Here is a 26146-nt window from a genome sequence, read left to right on the forward strand (position 1 = left end):
GTAAGTAAAGCGTTTGTTTTAGCTGAGGATGACTACGCTGAGTGGTCGCTCAGTTGTCCGCTTTCGTCGAGACGAGCCCGGACAATGAGCGACTGGAGTGCTGTGCTTTTATCTGGTGCTCGTGAATGTGATGCAGCTGTGTGCTCATTAGAAGTCAGGTGATGGTGATCTTCGTGAGTGGGGATCGTGAGAGCCTGACCAATCCGTGACATGTTTATTTTGTCACCTAAATTTTAATTCAATCTTTTTAAAATTTTAGTTCAGCAGCTGGGGTGCCAAAAAAAGTAAAATGACGTTCGTTAAAAATTACAAATATTTACCCTTAAAATAACGCCTGTTAAATTACAGAAATTTGCTTACTTTTTAATTTCCGGTAAATTTCTGTAATTTATTGCCTGTTATTTTATGATAAATTTCAGTAATTTAACATCCGTTGTTTTATGGTAATTTTCTGTAATTTAACGTCCGATATTTTACGGTAAATTTCTGTAATTTAACTGGTGTTTTTTTATGCACCCCAGCTGCCGTAATTTTTTTTGTAAAATAACAGATTTTTTTTTACAGTGTAGTTGTGTGGCTCTCAAATGTACATGTCACTTTTTTTCCCAATGTTTTTCAGTTTTTGCACGTTTTAGATTTGGTTGACCAAAGCGTCTGGGATTTTAGTTCTATTTATAGTCAACAATAACAAAAAAATACGTAATAATAATTTTCATGCTGCATAAACTGGGAATAGATTGCTAATTTGCTCAGAAATGTATTGTTTCATCAGAAGTATTTCGTTTCCTGTAGCAAGTACAAATTCACATGCATAGTTTATTTTTCCACATAGTGTACTGATATACACTTGTTAAAGGGATAGTTTTAGCCCCAAAAAACCAAAAACAACAAAATATTTAACTATAAAACAGTATTACAAAATAGTATGCTAGTGTTTATTTGTCAGCTATATTTTAATTTAATCTTAGTTGTACACTGTATAATGGTTGTTAAATTGCAGAAATTTTATGTAAAATACTGGATGTTAAATTACAAAAATTTACCATAAAATAATGGACGTTAAATTACAGAAATTTCCTTAAATTAAAATTTCCGGTAAATTTCTGTAATTTAACGTCCGTTATTTTATGGTAAATTTCTGTACGTTTATGGCCATTATTTTACTTTTTTTAAAAACTTTTTTTAACTGTAAAATAACAAATTTCTTTTCACAGTGTATTTGTGTGTCTTTCAAATGTTGTTTTGTTTATTTTAGTTTTAGTCGACCAAAGCATCTGGGCTTTTTAGTCAATTTATAGTCAACAATAACAAAAAAAATATAATTTAATTTAATCTTAGTCGTACACTAAAAATATATATTATTTTTATTTTTCTCTTTTATTTTCAGGCAGATGGGGTGAAAAAAAAACTAAAATAATGGCTGTTAAATTACAGAAATTTACCGTAAAAATAACAAATGTTAAATTACAGAAATTTCTTTAAAGGGCACATAGTTTACCCCTTTTTTAAGATTTAATATTAATATTATGGTTCTTCTGAGAGTGCCAGTTTAGGTTCAGTTCAAAACACAATTCAGATTTTTTATTATAATGTGTTAAAAAGTGTCATTTTGGGGTCATGTACACAGGTCGTTGTATTAGGGGTGTGTTGCTTCACGTCAAAATTTGTTTCGATTTCCCGCCCAACGTAATAAGGAGGGGGGTGGAGCCAAGAGTTCCCCCAATTGTGTTTGGCAACAGACAGCCAGACAAAGAGAAACAACATGAGTGAGAGGATCAGCATTCACTCGGACAACAGACAAAGCAGAGAGTACAAAATCATTTGTGTCTTTGTATAGTTTTACAGCCAACTGTGTGCTAGTTTAAAGATCTGAGCTTGTACACCGAGACTAATAACCACACACACTGAACTAACTTTGACTGAGGCACAGGATGCGGTGCTTAGAGCCGCGACATGGCACACCGAACACGCACATTCGCATGTTATTTAAAATGAAACTATTCAGATGTCGCTCTGTGGCGCGGCAGAAACATGAAGTATCCCGAGTGGTGGCTGGGCACCGCGGACAGCCGCCGACTTGAAGCGCCGTTGTGTGTACACTGATAGAAACTTATGTTTAGAATTCTAAAATGATTGGTGCTGCGTGGCGCGATGCTGTGCGTTGCCGAGCAGCGATTCTGGTGTGCCACCTGCGGGCAAGTTCATGAGGCAACGCGCTCGCACTTTCCAGCTGCACCTACTTAAGATCACAGGGAGCTTCTGTGACCACGAGAAATGCAAATGGCTGAAGTTTAAGGTAGACGCAATGAAAAGTAGACATGTTTGCAAGCCCACCTAAAGTTACAAACAATAATTCCGATGAGAGCGATCATGTGGTGAATGCTGGTCTTGTGTTGAGCCCAATGAGCCTTGCATCTAAAAATAGAGCAAGGGTGTTCCTTAGGTGACATCGCTTTGACTCACAGGCTGAAAATGGCAGACGTGAAACAACAAACTGAGGATATGGTGATGCGCCTGTCAATCAATATTGGTGGGCGGGGGACCGCACTCCTACGTAAAGTAGCGGTCGGTCTCAAAGCCCCTCCAATTGGTCCACCGTTTTTATGTTGTTAAATTGAAAAAAAAGGACTGGGTTTGTTTATATCACCCCGATATGACGGTCTATCCACTATGCCTACACACATGTCTGTCCAAACAGCTTGAAAAGTTGATTTTTTCACCATAGGTGCCCTTTAAATTTTAATTTCTGGTAAATTTCTGTAATTTAACGTCTCTTATTTTACAGTAATTTTTTGTAATTTAATAACTACTATTTTACGCTTTTTTTCCGGCACCCCAGCTGCCAGAACACAACTTCTGCTTAACACAAAAGAAGATATACTTCTACTATTCTTCAATAAAAACTATTCTGTGTTCGTCGGAAAAACAAAATAAATTCATAAACGTTCAGAACCCCTTGAGTGTGAACAAATGGTGAGGAAATTTTAATTTTTGGGTAAACTGTCTCTTTAATTATTGAAAAATAATGTATGCCATGTCTGTATCACAGGTATTAAGCATTTAATAATGATGTAACTTTTTAAATTCTACTACTAGTACTATTACCACTACAAAAAAATTAATATTCATTTCCTTAGTAAACATGACTTTTCAGACCATGACACTTTGCTTCTTCCCTGTTTTAAAAATGTCAGCAAAGGGAAAAGGCACATAACTAATGCTGGATTTTCAGTGCTGTTCTTAGCATTTTTTTCGGCTTATTTGCATTAATGAAATGGCTGTTCCTTGTCACAGTGTGTTGTCTTTTATTCCCCCTCTCAGAAATCCCAGAGCGGCTCCTCGCAGGAGTGCTGAGGGAAAATCCCACTGTCAGTGACGACAAGACAAATGAATCGCGGTGTCAGGCGCGCGCCACTTCAACGATGACAGATTGAGAAGAACTGTCCCTCCGTCGACAGGCATGCTTCGCTTTTGAATTAATAAATCTGAATAAAATATTTCCCCTCTCATCACGAGGAGCTCCGCCGTATGTTTTCATTCACTCAGAGCGACTGACCGAGGTGGTAAACCGCAATTCCACCTGGACGTCAGATGCCAGTTGGTTTGTGCTTATCTATCTGGGGTAAGAAAGAAAGAATGAAAGATAAACTGCATTAAAAATAAATAAAAACTCTGTGTGTATACATATATATATATATATATATATATATATATATATATATATATATATATATATATATATATATATATATATATATATATATACTCACATACACATACACACACACAGTTGAAGTTAGAATTATTAGCCCCCCTTTGAATTTATTTTCTTTTTTAAATTTTTTCCAAATTACGTTTAACAGAGCAAGGAATTTTTCACAGTATGTCTGATATTATTATTTTTTTCTGATAAATCATTTCAAGGTCAAAATTAGCCCCATTAAGCTCTATATATTTTTTTCAATAGTCTACAGAACAAACAATCGTTATACAATAACTTGCCTAATTACCCTAACCTGCCTAGTTAACCTAATTAACCTAGTTCAGCCTTTAAATGTCACTTTAAGCTGTATAGAAGTGTCTTGGAAAATATGTAGTAAATAGTATTTACTGTCATCATGGCAAAGACAAAAATAAATCAGTTATGAGTTATAAAAATGTTTATGTTTAGAAATATGTTGAAAAAATAAATCTTCGTTAAACAGAAATTGGAGGGGGGGTAATTAAATAATAATAAAATAAATTAATAAATTAAAAAATATATATATAATTCAGGGGGGCCATTAATTTTGACTTCAACTGTATATATCAAGAATAATTAAAGAATGAGTAACTAAAAAGCAGTTGAGTTAAGTATATGAAGGTCATGACGTCTATCAAGAAGTAACTATTATTCAAGTTTATGAAATGAATGGTTCTGGTATGATTATTGACATTAATATTGAAACATCTATATATTTAATAACAGATCATTTTGATTATCAGCGCATACAGTACAGTATAATATATACAGTATCAAATTAAAAGACCGTTGAAAGCCATTTAATTATTATTTAATGCAGTTATATCAATAATCAGTTAATTTTTAAAGGTATAAGTGTCCCTAAATCTAATATAATCTCAAAAAGAAAAAAAATAACAGAAAAATGGTGACAATAAGACACATTTAATAGTCATTCTGTTAAGAAAATACTGACTTACAGTATTTTTTCTCTTTTTTTAGATGAAATATGACCTCAGTATGTTTTCATCAAATAATAAGTATATGTAATTAATTTTCTTAATTTCAGTTTTGTTAAATCCTTGCCACAAATTAATATTTTTCTCTTGTTTTGATAAACCATGTCCATGTTGAACTAATTTATTCCTCATCTAATATTTTACTATAGCAAATTATTATTTTACTAAATAACCAAATTATTAAAGTGTTGCCATAAATCAAAACAAGTCTAACATGTCATTTTGTAAAGATGATTTACTTTAAAAATTAAACAAACCTGTAAGGATTCTGATTTATTAAGTTTTGTGAATGATTTTGTTAATTTGTGCCAATATACACACCCCCCACCCCCTTTCATCATGCCATGTCCAGGTCTCCATATTAATTATGAATATTGCGCACTTCTATGCATTAATGAAGGGGGGGAGGGAAATGTCACAGATTTTCTATGAACCTCTAATAATACGAATGCACAATGATTTCACATAAAAACAAACAGAAGGCTACATATCTGTCTCAGTGATTTTCCACAAACCGCACTGATTTATTGAGAGCAGCAGCTTTAATCGGCGTGACTAATGACCTTTTAGACAGGAAAACAAAATCCCCTTAAAACGAAGAAGAAGCAAGCAGCGGTATTGTTAAATAGCTGTAAATGCTGCTGGAACAATAGGGGAAGCGTCCCCTGGAATCTGTGGCCCTCAGGAGCAGGATAATATATGTGAACATCTGGTGCGTACAGAGGCCTGCCAGGACCAGACAAAGCCACGTGTCCAGGAATGGATGCACACGCACACACAGACATAAACACACACCAGCTCCCTCGCGACACACACATGGACACCTCACCTGGCCAGCTCAGAAAAAAAGAGAAAGAAAAACGAGTGAAGACTCAGAGGAACAATGGCTCCTGTAATAGAACTGGCTGAGGCTGAAAAGAGTGCAGGAGAAAGGAGATGCTGAGAGAAATGAGGGAAGGAAAGACAAGTGGATGAACGGAAAAGGTGGAAAGAAAGAAAGAAAGAAAGAAAGAAAGAAAGAAAGAAAGAAAGAAAGAAAGAAAGAAAGAAAGAAAGAAAGAAAGATTGCGTTCAAACCTTTGGACATGCATGTGTTCTTTCTTTTTTTTTTCTTTAACACATTCATGCCTAAAGGCTAATAGAAATTAGAGGAAAAGACATGGAAAGAAAGAAAGAAAAAGAAAAGAAGAAAGATCACATTCCTGCTCAAAGCTGAGAAAGAAAGACAGACAGACAGACAGACAGACAGGCAGGCAGGCAGGCAGGCAGGCAGGCAGGCAGGCAGGCAGGCAGGCAGGCAGGCAGATAGATAGATAGATAGATAGATAGATAGATAGATAGATAGATAGATAGATAGATAGATAGATAGATAGATAGATAGATAGATAGATAGATAGATAGATAGATAGATAGATAGATAGATAGATAGATAGATGAAAATTGCTGAGAGTAATAAGGGAAAGAAAGAAAGAAAGAAAGAAAGAAAGAAAGAAAGAAAGAAAGAAAGAAAGAAAGAAAGAAAGACAGACAGACAGACAGACAGACAGACAGACAGACAGACAGACAGATAGATAGATAGATAGATAGATAGATAGATAGATAGATAGATAGATAGATGAAAATTGCTGAAATTAATAAGGGAAAGAAAGAAAAAAGAAAGAAAGACAGACAGACAGACAGACAGACAGACAGACAGACAGACAGACAGACAGACAGACAGATAGATAGATAGATAGATATATAGATAGATAGATAGATAGATAGATAGATAGATAGATAGATAGATAGATAGATAGATAGATAGATGAAAATTGCTGAGAGTAATACGGGAAAGAAAGAAAGAAAGAAAGAAAGAAAGAAAGAAAGAAAGAAAGAAAGAAAGAAAGAAAGAAAGAAAGAAAGAAAGAAAGAAAGAAAAGACAGACAGACAGACAGACAGACATAGATAGATAGATAGATAGATAGATAGATAGATAGATAGATAGATAGATAGATAGATAGATAGATAGATAGATAGATAGATAGATAGATAGATAGATAGATAGATAGATAGATGAAATTGCTGATAGTAATAAGGGAAAGAAAGAAAGAAAGAAAGAAAGAAAGAAAGAAAGAAAGAAAGAAAGAAAGACAGACAGACAGACAGACAGACAGACAGACAGACAGACAGACAGATAGATAGATAGATAGATAGATAGATAGATAGATAGATAGAAAGATAGAAAATTGCTGAGAGTAATAAAGGAAAGAAAGAAAGAAAGAAAGAAAGAAAGAAAGAAAGGAAGAAAGAAAGAAAGAAAAAAAGGGGGAAAACACATCCGTGCCTACAGGGTAAAGTCTACATAGCTGCTGATGGAAAGGGAATCTGCATCTAAATGTGACAAATCTTTATGCTCAAAGGCTTAGCAAATGAATATGCATGAGAGAATAAAATTATATGCCTTTAAGCGGGGCACTTATTCTGTGTGTTCACCCTCAGAGGATTTTCAAAGGTACAGCTGAATATGAAGACAATATACTGCAGAATCAAATAGCAAATACGGCCATATAAAAAAGCCCTCGGCCAAGTATAAATGTCATGACACCATTCAATGTCATGCCGACTGGAGCCTCGGAGGGTTGAGGCAACGCGGGGAAAGATTAGATATTTGCAATTGCAATCCATAAAATTCAAGTACAGTTTTAGCAACATTTGCCATAGATATGAAAGCGTAGTAAAATAAAAGCAAATTTTACGCTGTTCTATGAATTTTTGATTCTGTGGGTCAATTACTACATACCCATGATGGAAACATACATCAGAGGCAAAACAGAAAAGGAGCAGTGCTCTTATAAAATAGTTTCCCTTTGTCTTACAGTATGTCATCATAATATCATTATAAAAATGCTTTATTATCTAATAGTGTGTTTAAACTCAGCCTCTTCAGATGAACATTAATGAATGCTTCCTCATCATTGTGTTTAGTCTGCTCCCAACCAGACAAGATGCTGGATTTCCAAAAAAATGAAGATGTCCAACAATCATTTTGCAATACACAAGTGTTAGTAAACAGATTTTTTGTTTTGTCTTTTTTGTGTGCTTTTTCTATTGCTTGTCTGCTGTTACAGATGGTTTGATATGTCTTTAAGCATTTAGGTTTTTACCCAAAACATACAGCAGCATCCATCTGTGAAGGATGTAGGGCAGGAGTTCTCAATCTTGGTCCTAGAGGTGGGGTGTCCTGCAGATTTTAGCTTTAAGCCCAATTAGACACACCTGGGCTAGGTTTGTGGGAGATGTCGTGTCGGGGAGGGAGATCACAAGCGTTTCTACACTGTTCTAAGCATATGTATGCGAAGACCGGGGGCTGTGGCATCTCTTTGGGAGATCAAAAAAGGTTTATAAGGGCAGACTGGGGCTGGCGAGCACGCCGTCGCAAAACCGCCCAAATTTTCAATACCAGCCTATGTCATTTTTTACCCGCCAAAATAAATTCAAAACTAGGAGAAACGTCAGTCTATAGCGATTGCTGATTGGCTCCTGTACTAGTAGGCGGGGCTTCAATCGCCATATTGACCGTTACACTTTTCCCCATTCAAAACAACACGAGTGACATGTCTTGTGTATTTTATAGTCTTTGGTTTAGGGTTGGCGTGGGGGTAGGCATTAAAAGTCCAATTTATTGGGTAATTTAATAGATAGCATAAATAATACTCAGTAAAACTACTGTTTTTACATTACTGTGACGTTTGGGTTTAGGGTTGTGTTGGGACGGGGGTAGACATTAATAAAATACAATAAATGGGAAATTTAATAAATAAATATAGTTAACTTCCGGCCACAACCAGATCCGATCTAGCAACAATCCTGATGTAGGGTGACGCACATGAAAAGTTGACATTGGTGAACACACAGCTGTTTTTTTTTCTCCAAAATTAAAATAAATTAATATGCAAACTGTGAGCCAATCATAGCAGTGGGTGTTTACTTCAATTCCTGGAGGGACACAGCTCTGCACAGTTTAGCTCCAACCCCCTCCAACTACAGCCTGATTTCACGAGAAAACCTAAGTATTTTACGTTTTGTCAGTTAAGTGGCTAATTCTTACAAATTCGTGCGAGTTGAGACATAAGCAATTGTACGATTTTAAAAAGGAGGCGTGGCACCCAACCCAATCCCAACCATCATTGGGGGATGAGCAAATCGTACAAAATTTAGCAAATAGATCGTACGAATTCATACGAATTAGCCACTAAATCAAAAAGTTACGAATTGCCGTGAGATTGTGTTGCCAACTCACACCTGTTTAATAGTCTGTAGTCTTGAACACCTTGATTAGTTGGATCAGTTGTAATTGATTAGGGTTGGAGTAAAACTGTGCAGAGCAGCGGCCCTCCAGCAATCCAGTTTGAGACCTATGAACTGGAAACGTGAACTGTGGTTAGATGAATCATTATTTCAGGGTTTTTTGTGGATGCTTTGTGCTCTGAACCAGAGAAGAAAAGGATCATCCAAACTGTAACCAGCCACAGGTCTAAGAGCCAGGGTTGGTCACAGTATGGGGTTGTGTCAGTGCCCTTGGCAATGATAACTTTCACGTCTGTGATTGCACCATTATTGAAAAGTACATAGAGATTTTGGAGCACAATATACTGCCTTCTTTTTCCAGGGATGCCTATGCATATTTCAACAAGACAATGCAAAACCACATTCTGCACACATTACAAAAACCTGGCTGTGGAGGAAAAGGATACAGGTACTTGACTGGCCTGTCTGCAGTCCCAACCTGTCTCCAACAAAGAATATATGGTCCATTTTGAAGAATAAAATGTGAAACGAAGACGATATTCTTCCTAACTGTATTGTTATATGGAAATAGGCTTGATGATTTTTAACTGTTAGCACTCATATTAATTTCTAATGCCACTGAGGACAGAGGCATGTTCAGGATACTTTAACTTTGACTAAGCAATTATCTATAAACAGCGTAAGGTATGTTAAACAGTTTTGTCTTTGAGTAAAGGATGAGAATAAAATGTCTGCTATAATGATTCAACAAACTTTTGTAAAAATGTCTATAACAATATGGGTGAAATAGTATTCCATTATAATTTAGTATAAATATATTAATTTTCCTTCGGCTTAGTCCCTTTGTTCATCAGGGGTCGGCACAAAAGAATGAACCACCAATTTATCCAGCATATGTTTTACACAGCTGACGCCCTTCCAGCTGCAACCCAGTACTGGGAAACATCAATACTCATTCAGATACATACACTACGGCTAATTTAGTTTAATCAATTCACCTATAGCACATGTTTTTGGACTGTGGGGGAAACCGGAGCATCCGGAGGAAACCCACGTGAACACAGGGAGAACATGCAAAATCCACACAGAAATGCCAACTGGCACTTGAACCAACAACCTTTTTGCTGTGAGGTGACAGTGCTACCCACTGAGCCACCGTGTCGCCCGTAAAATATATATTTATGATAAATTAAACAACATAATACTTATTCTGACCTTTAACTTATTAACATATCTAAAACATTAAGTGATCATAGAAAATTCTATTATATTTTAAATGATTAAAAACCTGCTGACAAATGGTTAAAGGCCAGTGGTTTGAAGGATAGTGGAGAAGTATAAATATTTAAAATGACAATTAATTAGTATTTTGGGGCTGCACTGTGATCCTAAAATATAGTCTTAATATGCCTGACAATGTTTTTGGTATATAAACTACTCTGTAAAGAAAAGAAAAAAAAATTCTACAGTAAAAATCGTTAACCCGGTTAGCAGTACATTTCCTTAATATATAGGGGAAACAACCCTAAATGAATTTTTCCAGAATTCCCAGCATGAGACTTCACTTTTTTCTATGGTTCCTTTTAGTTTTCTTTTTCTCATCAGTTATGTACATTAGATTTATATGTTAGATGTAATTATTATGATATCCAGCAATGTTGCCCTTGCAGGCTGCTGGAGAACTCCCCCTGTTATTCTAACAAACTATGAATCCCATCATGCCCTGCACTCAGACATCAGTTCCAGATGACCCCTTTGATTGCTCATGCAGAGCTAAAGCTGTTTAGGTGGACTATATACAGTACACACCTCTCACACACATATTTTTTGGTTTGCATCCTGTAATGAGCATTACCAAGCGTTTACTTGTATAGTCTTATTGTGTTTTGACCCATATTTTTTTTACTGTTTATGTTTGTTTTCCTCCTTGCCTTGAGCATTCGCCTGTTTTACCTACTACACTTTAGATCATCTTTTTGTAATACTGACTGCTCCTGTATTGAACCTTGCCTGCCAGACCACTCAAAATAAAAGCTGCATTTGGATCCAACCCTTGTTGAGTAATGTTGATATATATAATGTTTATTGTACACTACCTGACAAAAGTCTTGTCGTCGATCCCAGTTGTAAGAGCAACAAATAATAACTACACTTCTAGTTGATCATTTGGAAAAGTGGCAGAAGGTTGATTTTTCCGATGAACCATCTGTGGAACTGCATTCCAATCATCACAAATACTGCAGAAGACCTATTGGAACCCTCATGTACCCATGATTAAGTTTAGAAGTTTAGTGATGGAAAATTATGGTTTGAGGTTACATTCAGTATGGGGGTGTGCGAGAGATCTGCATAGTGGATGGCAACATCAACAGCCTGAGGTCTCAAGACTTTTGTGCTGCCCATCACATTACAAACCACAGGAGAGGGCAAATTCGTCAGCAGAATGGCTTCTCATACTACAACCTCCACATCAAAGTTCCTGTAAACAAAGAAAGTCAAGGTGCTCCAGGATTGGCCAGCCCAGTCACCAGATTTGAACATTATTAAGCATGTCTGGTGTAAGATGAAGGAGGAAGGCATAGAAGATGAATCCAAAAAATCTTAATGAACTCTGGGAGTCCTGCAAAAACGCTTTCTTTGCTATTCAAGATAACTTTATTAATAAGTTATTTGAGTCATTGCAGAGATGTATGGATGCAGTCCTCCAAGCTCATGGGAGTCATACACAGTATTAATTATTTTTCCACAGCACCATGACTTTATATTCTATACTGTACATTATTTTTTGTTAAGTGACAAGAATTATGTCTAAGCAAAGTCAGACCCTACTGTCTTTATTGAATAATTAAAAATCAAAGCATTATCATATTTTATTTTGGTAAAATAATTGTAATACAGATGCTTTTGCATTTCATATAAGCCACTTCTGATACCAAATGATCAACTTTAGAAGTTTCATTATTATTTGTTGTTCCTAAAACGTAGATAGGCGACAAGACTTTTGTCAGGTAGTGTATTACTGAGGTGCAATGAGTGTTACCATGAGGGTGTCTATATTTAGTATATTCTATATATTACTATCTTTCTCTGCTTGTGGAAAAATTTATTGTTTTGAGCATTGTTTCATTGGCTACGCTGTGTAGGTGTTAGTACTTCAAAACAGTGATGTGATGACTATAAATCAACTAAATACAGTAATTAACCATAAAATTACTTTACTGTAAAATGCCAGCAACAAAAGCTGCCATTTGTTTTATCATGAATTTTAAGGTTTTCTTTTACAGTTTATTCCTACAATGAATGACACTTTACTTCATCTTCTGTAAATCATGGTAAAAATGCATGATAGTCATTATTTCATTTCAGTAACAAATCAAATTAAACAGAAAACATCCGATTGTACATAAAAAGTAAAGCTTTATTACAACTTAGGTACGGAACTGTCATCTGGACACGAGACACTTTCTTTCAGGTAGATGGAATAAAAGAAAGAGGGTTTGATCCAGATGGGGTCTGGCAGCTGTGGCCATCATCTACAACCATTCCTGCTTCAGAGGGGAGGGGGAAACTTATAAGGACAGGACGGTTGCTATAATGGACTCTGTGATGCAAGATAGACCACAAAATGTCTTACCCTCAGGTGAGAGATGAAGAGCATTGAGGTGCTGGAAAACACACACGCAGTGGAGGAGGGGCACTTACAGATGAATGGGCCATCAAATATTGAAGAAACGTCAGATGAAAACAAGAGGCATCATTTGAAAAAGGCAGTAAATGTGCCACGCAATCAGCGTGAAGATTGTTGGCAAGATCATATAATCGAGGAGGTTTGTGGTGAGCGGGCTGACAAAGATCTAGTTTTATATCTAACTCAATTTAAGACATTATAACAACTTTAAGGGTATGCTTAGCAAGAAATACTGTCCATACAATGTACAACCCATTGCTGATAATGTCAGTTTCAGTCTGAATAAAATCCCAAAAAAGGTTTGTGATGCTTGTTCAAACTACTTATTTAAAATGAGCTGAATCAACACAATTCCTGAGTGTTTTTTGGGACAGCTTAATTGTTTTATTTAAATTTGTAAAAACTGAAGTTAACATTGTTGTCCCAATACTATGCAGGTCTTAACATTAACTCCATTGTCTGTTGGCAAGTGGAAAATACAGCTTGAAATGCTGTGAAAGATCATAGATTTATCTATTATTTAACCTTTTTTTCACATACTGAATACAGTAAAAAAAAATCATTAAGTTTTTCTGTAAGTTAATCACATGACAGACTGAAAGGTATTTCACACAAAAATTTAAATCATATCATCATATACTCTTCATCATATGCTTATCCATGAGGACCAAAAACATCACTTCTGCTACACTCTGCACCATATCTGTGTCCGATATGGTCACACTCACAACCACAGTGCCTTAAATGAGACTAAATTAAATCGATATTTTGCTAAAGAGTAAACAAATACTGGTTATAAAGCTTCTGATGATACCTCAAACTGTGTTTTGTTCCTTCAACTTCACCACGGTGATCTACAGAACAGGTGAGTGAGTCTGTTAATAAAATTAGATTACAATCCAGCATTGAACTATACATGTTTGCATTTCTTATGACAGATAAAAATCCCACAAGTAGCAGCATACTCCATTTTAGGTGGTTCAAATAAGAGTTAAATATCATTTAAAAGTGTAAAAGGGCTGTTTTATTTGTTTAACTGCGATAATAACCAAACAGCGTGCTTTTATGCAGTCATAATGAAGGTCAAGTGATGCGATTAAGCTGTCTCCATAAAGGGTTAATATCATTTACATCAGGACACATTTATGTAATGAAAAGTAGTTAAGTTTACTGGCGCTTACTGAAGCAACATAACATAATTCAGCTATTTCAGCGTCGCCGCAGATTTACAGCAAAGTACAGTTCAGAAGTGGTGGAAAGAGTACTGAAAAATCATACTCAAGTAAAAGTACCATTACTTGCCAAAAAATGTAGTGCAAGTAGAGTAAAAAGTATTGGTTGTAAATATTACTCAAAGTATGAGTAAAAAGTAGCCCTTTCAAAAGTACCCAAGAGTAGTGAGTATTACGCTGTTAAAAACTGATGCGTTTACATGCAATTTGAGGATGTGTAGACGTAACATTCTGTAGTGCACTTAGTTATTGCCCAGCAGGCACACAACATCATTAGACATTAATATTAGGTTAGATTTAGGTTATGATGTCAGGTGACCAAAATTCTACGTCTAGCCAGCGTCTAAGGACAACATTATTTTGATGTCCAATAATGACGTAAAATGACGTTGCTATTTGGTCAATTGTAGGTTGTTAGAAAGTAACCAAAATCCAGCGTCGATCCAACATCTAAAACCAACATCATATTGACATCAAATACTGACATTTATTCATCAGGTATGGCAACCAAAATCCAACGTCTGATAAACGTCAATTGTGGTAACGTCCACACAACGTCAAGCTGTTACATCATTAGGCGTTGATATTTGGTTGATTTTAGGTTGGACGTTGGACAATGACGTTGGCCTGACGTCAACTCGATTTTCATTTCCAAACAAAACGCAACATCCCCATTACGTTGGGTTACAACGTCAATCTGACATCACGTTTATGTTTGGGTGTTTAAGGCCATTTCGGTCATCATACAGTAAACATCCGTCACCTTGTCATCAGTGACATGCATCTAAACAGCCTCTGGGTCAATGCGTGTAAAGACTTTGGACATCTTTTTGGACACTTTGAATACTTCCAAACAGTTTGCTGCAATTATAAATCGCCCCCCTCTTGAGGTAGTTCATTATGATGCAATTTATCTTCTATGTGTGATTTGATTGGACTCGCAAGACTGATTTTTCTCATCCCCACAGACAAGAAAAAATAAAGGAGTGACTGCAGGTTGAAGGAAAGTAGTGGAGTAAAAGTACAGATACAGTACTAAAAATGTACTCAAGGGAGAGTAAAAGTACACATTTATAAAAACACTCAGTAAATTACAATTCCTGAGAAAAACTACTCAATTACAGTAATTTGAGTATTTGTAATTAGTTACTTTACACCACTGCAGTTCAGTCACAAAAATGGGGGGTGCGTCACTCTGTGATGTCACATGGAACTTATGAATTGATATATAGATCTATTGTGTTTTTGGCTAATTTACTAAACACAAATTAATGTTTTTATTGTTTGCTTTTTAAAATGAAACAAAACCAGGTAGCAAAACCATCATTGGTATTGGGAAATTATTTCCCATTATTTATTTTTCCCATAGGGAATTTTTTAAAGAATTGTATATATAACACTGCATATACAGATTTTTAAAAGAAACATCAAGAAATAAAATACCTATAGACTTACTTAGAAAGCAAGCTGTTTTCTATTAGCTGTCTTCTTTCTTGGACTACTCTTTTCATCTCTGTGTGCATGTGTGTGTCTGAATAAGAGAGTGTGTGGGTGTTTCCCACACACACACACACACACACACACACACACACACACACACACACACACACACACACACACACACACAAGTTAATGTACTCTCAGTGCTGGGTTGTGGCTGGAAGGTCATCCACCGCATAAATCAAATGTGTAGTAATTGTCGGTTCATTCCGCTATGGTGACCCCTGCTAAATCAGAGACAAAGCCAAAGGAAAGTGAATGAGTGTTGATTGCGCTGACTGTCTCATGAAAAGTCAATCATGGTATCTTTATTTTATAAGGCATGTGATTTGCTGTCCTGCCTTCATGTGCGTGGTACCAACATTGTCATGATACAAAGCCTGTGGTCCAAGACCAAGAACGTTGCACCAGAAACAATGTGTATAAATACAATCACTTTTCCTGTATACAAAATGAGTGGAGTGTTTACTTGGACTGAAATATAAGCAGTCCATGTATTCTACTCTGATTATTCCAGATGTTATGCGAGTTGTGTTGTTAAATGAAGCATTAAAACCCCCTGAGTATCCCAGAAATGTCAGTGGGGAAACTTGCACAGACTCATCCTCCTCCCTTTTTCATATCACAGCTGCACTACTTGTCCTGTCTGAATGAAATGATAACTTTTTTTAATTTCTTGCATCAAGAAAGAGAGTTCGTAACATATTTCCCAATTCTACCATACATGCACTGTAAAAAGCGATTAGTTGACTTTACTTAAAAAAAGACTTACTTATTTACTTAAACTCTTCGCCTTATAATATTATTAAGTAAACAATCTATGTAAACAATTATAAGTCAATGGGTTTACTGCCTTTTTGTAAATAAAATCAACGTATTGCTTTTAAGGCAACAGGTTTACTCATTTTTTAAGTACAGTAACTAATCGCTTTTTACAGTGCGTGTTGTGTGTGAGCTTAAGTCTGCCTTCAGGAAACTTTCCTGTCACATACAGTCATAAATAGGCAGACGTGCAGTTCAGTAACATGACAGAACGCATGCTGGCCAGAATCAAGGTAATAGGTAAACATCTGGCTATATCAATTGGATTGTGCTTAAGCCATTTATTGTTTTAATTTGACAAACGGAAAAGGGTTAACGTGTTTATATGAACACACACTTTACTAGGTAACTCATGGTAATCAGATGAAAGAATGTGCAAATAAAAGCACTTACTGATTGCATCCCCCCTTTAAGAGTCAAAGGTAAAAAACGTCACTTCTATCAGTATCTTTTTAATTTATTTATTTTACAAATTTGAAAATTCTGTCATCAATTACACCATATTTTCTGGTTTCTTTAAAATATTATTTTGTTTTTTAACAGAATAAATAAAGTTGTAAAGGTTTACAACAACTTGAGGGTGAGTAAAAAGTAAGTAAATGTAATTTTTGGGGTGAACTTTCCATTTAAAAAGACACTGCTGTCACTTGTGCAGTTCGCTAAGGTACTGCAGGTAAGTTAAACGGTACACAAGCCTACATACACACTCACAAAAAAGATTCTTTCTGTTTGTTCAAACTACTTGTTTTAAATAAGCTGAAACATCACAATTCTTAAGTTTGTGACAACTTAATTGTTCTATGTTCAATCCGCTAACATTTGTAAAAACTAATTAGTTAACTTAAGTCCTTCGTGTTGTCCACACAAATCAACTGTGTGGAACGCAGTGTTTATTACAGTCTGGTACCAGTGGTGGAAAGAGTACTAAAAAAATCATACTTAAGTTAAAGTACCATTACTTATTAGTAATATTAGGTTAGATTTAGGTCGTGATGCCAGGTGACCCAAATTCAGTGTCTAGCCAGCGTCTAATGTCAACGTTATTATGATTACCAATAACAATGTCAAAAAATAACCTTGATTTTGGGTTGAATTTAGGTTGTGTTGGAAAGTGATCAAAATCCAACGTCGAGCCAAGATCTTAACTCATATTGACGTCAAAAACTGACATTTATTTGCCAGGTATGGCAACCAAAATTCAACGTCTGATAGATGTCATATTGGTAATGCCCACACAACATCAAGCTGTAACATCATTAGACATTGATATTTGGTTGATTTTAGGACGTCTAACTGATTTTCATTTCCAAATAAAATGCAACATCCCCACAACTTCAATTTAACATCATGCTGATGTCTTGTGTCCACTGGCCATTTCGGTCATCATACAGTAAACATTCGTCATTTTCTCATCAGTGGCATGAATCTAAACAGTCTCTGGGTCAATGCATGTAAAGATTTTGCACATCTTAGACAAAAAACTACTCAGTTACAGTACTTTGAATATTTGTAATTCATTACTTTACACCACTGTGTAGTACATAGTTTCATAAAAGTACATCATACTATAGATTTTGAAATAAAATTGCATTGTAGAGCATAAAGTGACCATATTAGCAGCTTATGTAGCACCCCAGTGAGATTGTGAACAATGAATTTAACACACAAGGGTTACACAGAAAACTGCACAGAAATCAAACCAAATCACAGCAACGGGAACTTTTTGATGCCCATCCTGAGTACAATTATTTAAGTGTTTCTGTATATGTTTACAATTAATATATGGTTGAAGTCTGAATTATTAGCCCCCCTATTTATTTTTCCTCCGATTTTTTCAACACATTTGTAAACATAGTCTTCTCATTTCTAATAACTGATTTATTTTATTTTTGCCATGATGACAGCAAATAATATTTGACTAGATATTTTTCAAGAAACTTCTATACAGCTTAAAGTGGCATTTAAAGGCTTAACAAGGTTAATTAGGTTAACTAGGCAAGTTATTGTATAACGATGGTTTGTTCTGTAGACTATCAAAAAAAAAAAAAAAAAAAAAAAAAAAAAAAAAAAAAAAAAATATATATATATATATATATATATATATATATATATATATATATATATATATATATATATATATATATATATATAGCTTAAAGGGGCTAATAATATTGACCTTAAAATGGTTTTATCAAACATACTGTGAAAATGTCCTTGCTGTGTTAAACATAATTTGGGAAATATTTAAAAAAGAAAAAAATTCAAAGGGGGGCTAATAATTCTGACTTGAACTGTATATATAAAAAAACATGTTACATGCATACAATTTATAAATACAATATTTAACATATTTAAAACAAAAGTTTCTCCTATTGGGCAGGATTATCCCCCAGCACTGTAGTCAATGAACGACTTGCAAACGACCTGAATGAGTTTTACTGCCGGTTTGAGAAAACCCCCCACACCCACTCTGAACTGCTCTTCACGCCACCATTAAAACCTCCACCACCCCCTGCCTCCCCCGTACCTGCACTACAGTTTAACGAAGATGAGGTGCGCCAGGTCTTCCGGAAACAGAAGAGGAAAAAAAGCACCAGGCCCAGATTTTATAACACCAGCCTGTTTAAAATCCTGTGCTGACCAACTGGCCCCCATCTTCACCCTGATCTTCAGCAGATCACTGGAGCTGTGTGAAGTGCCCTCCTGCCTCAAACACTCCACCATCATCCCCATCCCAAAAAAACCCAAACTTACAGGACTAAATGACTACAGACCGGTGGCACTAACATCTGTGGTCATGAAGTCTTTTGAAAAAATGGTGCTGACCCACCTGAAGGACATTACTGAACCCTCACTGGACTCTCTTCAGTTTGCCTACAGAGCAAACAGGTCTGTGGATGATGCAGTAAATATGGGACTGCATTATGCTCTGCAACACCTAGACAGACCAGGGACCTATGTGAGGATCTTGTTTGTTGACTTCTCCTGCCCAAATTAACTCAGCTCTCTGTGCCCACCTCTGTCTGTCAGTGGATCAACAGCTTCCTAACGGACAGGCAGCAGCTAGTGAAGCTGGGAAAATTCTCATCTAGCATCCGCACAATCAGCACTGGCGCCCCCCAGGGGTGTGTCCTCTCCCCACTGCTCTTCTCCCTGTACACGAATGACAGCACTTCAAAAGACTCCTCTGTGAAGCTCTTGAAGTTTGCAGACGACACCACACTTATCGGCCCTATTCAGGACGGTGACGAGTCTGCTTACAGACAGGAGGTTATGGTGTTGGCTGTCTGGTGTAGCCACAACAACCTGGAGCTCAACACGCTCAAAACAGTGGAGATGATAGTGGACTTCAGGAGAAACCCCCCTGCTCTCCCCCCACTGAGCATCACGTACAGCATTGTGGCAGCAGTGGAGTCATTCAGGTTCCTGGGCACCACCACTCTCAGGACCTGAAGTGGGACACTCACATTGACTCCATTGTCAAAAAAGCTCAACAGAGGCTGTACTTTCTTCATCAGCTGAGGAAGTTTAACCTCCCAAAGGAGCTGCTGAAACAGTTCTACACCTCCATCATTGAATCAGTCATCTGCACATCAATAACTGTGGTTTAGCTCAGCTACTAAATACAACCTCCAAAGACAACGTCGAATAGTTCGGACTGCTGAGCGAATCACTGGTACAACCCTTCCTACTCCCCAAGAACTGTACTTATCCAGAGCGAGCAGAAGGGCTGCCAAAATCACTCTGGACCCCTCACACCCAGCACACTGCCTCTTTGAACTTCTACCTTCTGGTCGACGCTACAGAGCACTGCGCACCAGAACAGCCCGACACAGAAACAGTTTCTTCCCTCAGGCAATCCATCTCATGAACACTTGATAATAATTGTGGAACCAACATCACTACTTGCTATACACTTTTATACACATATACACTTATTTAACAACACACTTTAAATGCCAATTTGCACATAACAGCTGCACATATAACGTTGTATAGTAATATAGTAATAAACACGTACATACACTTGTCAATCTGTATATATTTGCACTCACTACTTTTATTTTATTATATATTTATTATCTGTTTTTTTGTCCTGTCTCTGTAATCCTGTTGCATTGTAGAAGCTCTGTCACGAAAACAAATTCCTCGTATGTGTGAACATACCTGGCAATAAAGCTTTCTGATTCTGATTGTTGTTCTCCCTCATTAAAGCAAATTACATCTAATTATTAACTATGTGTATTTTTCGATTTTTTTTCGATAGTTATTTATTGATTATTAATAAATTAATATTGTATCATTAACAATGTAAATCTGCTTATTAAAAATACTCTTCTGTTGTCTTTCTCATTTTCAAATCCCTGCTCACTTACTGAATTAAATTTAGCAATAATAGGGATTAACTAGAAACGTAAAGTTCATAGACAAGCTTTATGGTGTCTTGAGAAGTTTGTAGTAGTTTTAAAGTTTAAACATTTGAAGTCATTTTTAATAAGTTTAAACAGATAGATAGATAACTACATATTTGTTAGCATGTTTCTAGTACGGATTGGCATGTTTCTTGCTAGGCCGTCGATAGGGGGTTCTGAGTGGTTGCTAAGGTGATGCTAAGTGGTTGCTAGGATATTCTGAATGGTTGCTAAGGTGTTGCTAGGGTGTTCTGAGTGCTTGCTAAGGTGTCTCTAGGCGGTTGCTATGGTGTTCTGAGTGGTTGCTAGGTGGTTGCTAAGGCATTGCTAGGTTTTTTTGAGTGGTTGCAATGCTGTTGCTAAGGTGTTGCTTGGTGGTTGCTAAGGTGTTCTAGGTTGTTGCTATGTGGTTGCCAGGGTGTTCTGATTAATTGCTAGGCTGTTGCTAAGGTGTTGCTAGGTGGTTGCTAAGATGTTCTAGGTCATTGTTAAGGTGTTGCTAGGTGGTTATTAGAATGTTCTGAGTGGTTGCTAAGGCATTGCTAGGTGTTTGCTAAGGCGTTGCTAGGTGGTTGCTAAGGTGTTGCTAGGCAGTTGCTAAGGTGTTCTAGGTCACTGCTAGGGTGTTCTTAGTGGTTGCTGGGCGGTTGCTAAGGTGTTGCTAGGCAATTGCTAGGGTGTTCTAGGTGGTTGCTAGGCCGTTGCTAGGCAGTTTCTAAGGTGTTCTGAGTGGTTGCTAGGTGATTGCTAGGGTGTTGTAGGTAATTGCTAAGGTGTTGCTAGGCAGTTGCTAGTGTGTTTTTGATGGTACTCTTGGTGGTTGCTAAGGTGTTCTAAGTGGTTGCTAGGCAGTTGCTAACATGAATTACCATGGTTCTAGTATGAATTAGAATGTTGCTAGCATGTTTCTAGTATAAACTAGCATTTTAGCAGAAATTTAGTATGAATTTGCATGTTGCTAGAATGATTAGTATGTTTGTTGGTATGTTTTTAGTATAGATTATGCATGTCATTAGTATGGATTGGTGTATTGCTAGTATGTACTGGTATGTTAGTATGTCCAATGTAAAGTCAATGGAAGTTTTTTTTTCAATGGAAGTCTATGGGACAGTTGCTAAGGTGTTGTAAGTGGTTGCTAGGGTGTGGCTAGTAAGTTGAAGGGTCATCAGTGATTGGCAGATTGGTAGTTTAAGTTAAATGAGGCCAACCTTACGTCTGTATGACAGTCTAGCAGAAAGTTATGAGGTCATAAAGTTTGGTCCAATGTTAAGTCAATGGGTCTTTTCCGATTTTTTTTCCAGATTTCGGAGAACCGCAACTCAGATCAGTTGGAAAAGATATAGTAACCAGAGTTAGACCAGTTTGGAGGTTTGGTGTAAGTTTGGTGGTTGTAGTATGAACGGTTTGGGAGGAGATGAATATAGAAATTAGTCTCAGAAGAAGAAAACGAAAGAATAATAAGTTTATGTAGTATAACAGTACGTTTCTCAAGTCACCATAATTACAAATACATTGATTTCAGGGCCAAGGACGCTGAAGAAATGCACGGTCACTGTTCACATACTTCAAATGATCCCTCAATCAACCCTTGATTAACACACAGGGTCAGCGTTTGTCAGCAAAAAAAAAAAAAAAAGTAAATAAATAAATAAATATTGACTTGATTTACTGCAGTACAACACCGTGAACCTTAAGCGGGCCTGCTGGAAAAGCTCATCTCTCATACACGCAGCCACATTTAATAACCTAATAATGATGAGGCCAGCTCCCTGTCTGAAAAATATTTCCTCCACACAATAAGGTAAAATAAAACAGAGCAGAAAAAATGTGTGAGGATGAAAGCCGGAGTCAAACGCTACTAGTCAGGAAGGAGTTAAAGCCATAAAGATGTACCTCAGCCCTGACCCTTCACACTTCAAGGTATCCCCTGCGTGGAATTCTTATTCCCCACCAAACTGACAAAGTGTTTTTAATCTTTTCTTGCCCTCTCTCCTGGAGATTGGGGAAACAAAAATCAATACTCGCTGGCAGGCGATCTAGCAAGCGGGTGAATTACAGAGGCCGCACTCCGGCCACAGCCGCACAGAGGGAGGCCTTGGAGGCGAGAGACCTTGAGAGAGGCGTTTGAGATGCAGGGGTCAGCGGTTCAGCCCGGGTCCGCAGTCTGAAGAGCACCGTATTTACTGCGAGCGCTCACACCGTGATGAAAAACAACTCGTCCAGACCAAGAGTGAAAAGAGAGAGAGAGAGAGAGAGAGAGAGAGAGAAGGAATCTTGGTGAGGATGAGGAGATTGAGGAGGGTGTTTTATGTCTGTCAGTAAGAACTCAAACAAAAGCTTATAGGAAGAGAGAATCAGTTCAGGTGAAGGGTGGAGTAAATATACACTAAGACCGGAGAATTATCTGTTCATCTAAAGCGATCATTCTGAAGAAAAGGAGTTCACTTTTAAACTTTTAAATGCATCCCGAAATGCATGCCATAAGTGACATTTTTGCAATCGTAAAATATGTTCCTCCTGGTACGTATCGTTGGTTGTTTCAGATGACAAATCCACTAGAGGGCGCATTTATCTTCTTGAATCCATCCATCCATGAGAAGGCCGGGCTTGGCATAGATTAGCAGTGAACCACTGACCTAAACCTTTCTCTAACCCAGTGGCGGATTTAGGCATGGGCAATATAGGTGATCGCCCAGGGCGGCATTTTGCTGGGGGCGCACAGGAAGACTGTGCAAAATAAAACAACACAAAAAAATGTGCCCCAGTAAGCTTTAAGAGATATAATTTACTTTATGCAAATGTATTAATTTAGATTGGTTATGCCAGAATAAAGATGTTCGGGGGCAATCGCATTTGGCGTCTTTTGCACGCGCAAGTTTGTTATTCTCTTTGTGCAACCGAAACAACACTGGTGAAAGCAAACTGACGCATGCGCACAAAAAAACATTCCCGCGCACCGCACATGCTGCTTCTGCTCTTGTTTACATGCACGCTGATAAAATATGCACTGCGAAACCAGAGTAAAGGCCTTCTCTGTTACTTTTATGACTCGGGGTGTAGACACACAGCGAGTTTTGCAAGTTAACAAAACTGAAGCTTATAATATGATGATGATCTTATTTTGACTAAGCATGCCTATGAAGCAGAAAGGAGGGATAGAGTCAGGGAGGGAGAGACTTAATAACATTAACTCTCGGCCTTGGGTCGGGTCAAAGATAAACAGATAATTCTATAAAACATGTTTTTTTGTATTCTATTGTATTGTCATAAATAATATTAATATGAAATATTTCTTAAGTGATCTTAGCATATCACTCCAGTTGTGTCTTTACATTGATTTTCAGTCACATTGTTTTCTGTTATTCATTTAGAATAATAGTTGTATAATAATAATACTTACAATAATTTTATTTATAATATATATAACTATTTTCAATAATCCCAATTGTGGTTTGTCCATGTTTTACCCAAAGTTTGGTCAAAACTCAATTTTTTTAGAATGTACATGTTTAACTATATGGTTTTGAGGGCGGGGGTTGAGGGCGTATATGGGGTGATTCGCCCAGGGTGCCATTTAAGCTAGAACCGCAACTGCTCTAACTCAGTGGTTCCCAACCTTTTTTTGCCTGAGACCCCCTTTTCCCCCGGAAAATATTGTAAGACCCCCTCCACATTTAATGATATTATCGCTCATAAAAGTTTGCAGTAGGTAAGTAAAAAAAAAGACGATTTGTTTGTTACTATATCTTGATATGTTTATGCACAAATACTAGCCTAATGTAAAATCTAAAAGCAAAACATCAGTAGGCCATTTGTATTGGGTACACCTTGTGCTGTTGAGAATGAGTCGTCTGTAAATGTCTTATTAATTTGGATGCTTTCATGCATTCGTTAGCAAGAACTTTGGTGCATATAACGCACTGTGGCTGGGTCAGGGACTCTTTGGTTCGAGAAAATGAAATAAAACCATAGTTCAGGTAACTGTCTTGGTGTTTCCAGTATTGCTAGCGCTGTGACCCAAAACGTTTGGAGCTTTCTCACCTGGGTCCAGTATGCTTAGGTCATTTTTATTAGCTGCTGAAGGTGAATCAGTGAGTCTTTGGGCTCTTTTTTGACGATCCATGCGCAAAGTCCAAAGCGCTGAACGCATGTTGTCAGAATCCACTTTTGCTATTTTAAGGATGGAAAAATCCACTTTGCTCCATGGCGCATGGTCTAACAGGGTTGAGCTTATTCTCTTAATGAGTTATAGGTGTGTTTTGAGAATAAACCAATCAGAGTCTCATCTCCCATTCCCTTTAAGAGTCAGTTGCGTCAAGCCATAGCACATTTGCTTTTTACTTTGTAAGTGGAAAAACTGAACCCTTCACTAGAGAGAAAACAGTTAAACAGAGCATCTACAGCGCGAGAATGAGATGAGCCTCCTCATTGCTTACTTTCACTTTCACTCTCGTGGACAGGGAAACGTGTTGTACGCACAGACATCCATTAGCCTATACATAATTAATTTCATTTGTAAGCGCAAAGATTTGTTTCAAAACTATTTCTAAATTCAGTTCTAATTTCCAGCGAACGAATAAATGAAGAACATTAACGAAGTGCAGTCAAAAACACATGCTGTGCCCCATATGGTCTAAAACCTGACAGGTGGACAAATCTAAGCTTGTTTTTAATAAAACAAATATAAATATGCATATAATGAATAATACTGCTAATAATGATAACATTATACAAAAGCAAATTGTTATGAACAAACTGAAAAAAAACCTCGAGATGAAGAAGGCATGAAAGTATGGGTTTTATATTTATGCAGGCTAGAAAATAAAATGTTTTGTAATATATTAATCCTTTAATTCTATTTCATTTGTAAAGATATTTGCTTATTGCTGTACATCATGTGTGTATTAAGCAATGTGTAAGCGAGGCGCACAACTAACATGCTCTGCGCTAGGACAAAAGACTAGCTTTGATCTGGTCTATTGAATCGTCTATTTAAGTTCCTCAAAATAGCAAAGCGCCAGAAATGCGCCTCAACACACCTCCGTTTTAGATCAGAACACACAACATTTACCTTGATTTTACATGTTTTTTTTGTAGAACCATGCTTCAATGTACCTGAACCCAATAGCTCTGCAACCAAACTACAACAATGTGTAACATGAGCTAAAGCTAGGCCCAAATGGATTCGGCATGCACAAAAATCCGCAGATTTCCACAGATTTTTAGCCCATCAATGTGTGCACATTTATAATTATTCCGTTTTTTAATTCATTTCAGTAATAATATTAACTAATAGGAAAGTGTTAATTTGTTTATTTACAATAGAGTTTGTAAAGTAATATTTTCTGTCTTTTAGTAGATATATTTTGTGAGAGACTTGCTTTGTTTTTCAAATAAGTGGATCTAATTGGATTTGTATTGTAAACATTAAATAAAAGTTAAGCTTGTGATATATTTTATTTCA

The sequence above is a fragment of the Danio aesculapii genome, chromosome 2 (assembly GCF_903798145.1).
Source record: "Danio aesculapii chromosome 2, fDanAes4.1, whole genome shotgun sequence".
Lineage (NCBI taxonomy): Eukaryota > Metazoa > Chordata > Actinopteri > Cypriniformes > Danionidae > Danio > Danio aesculapii.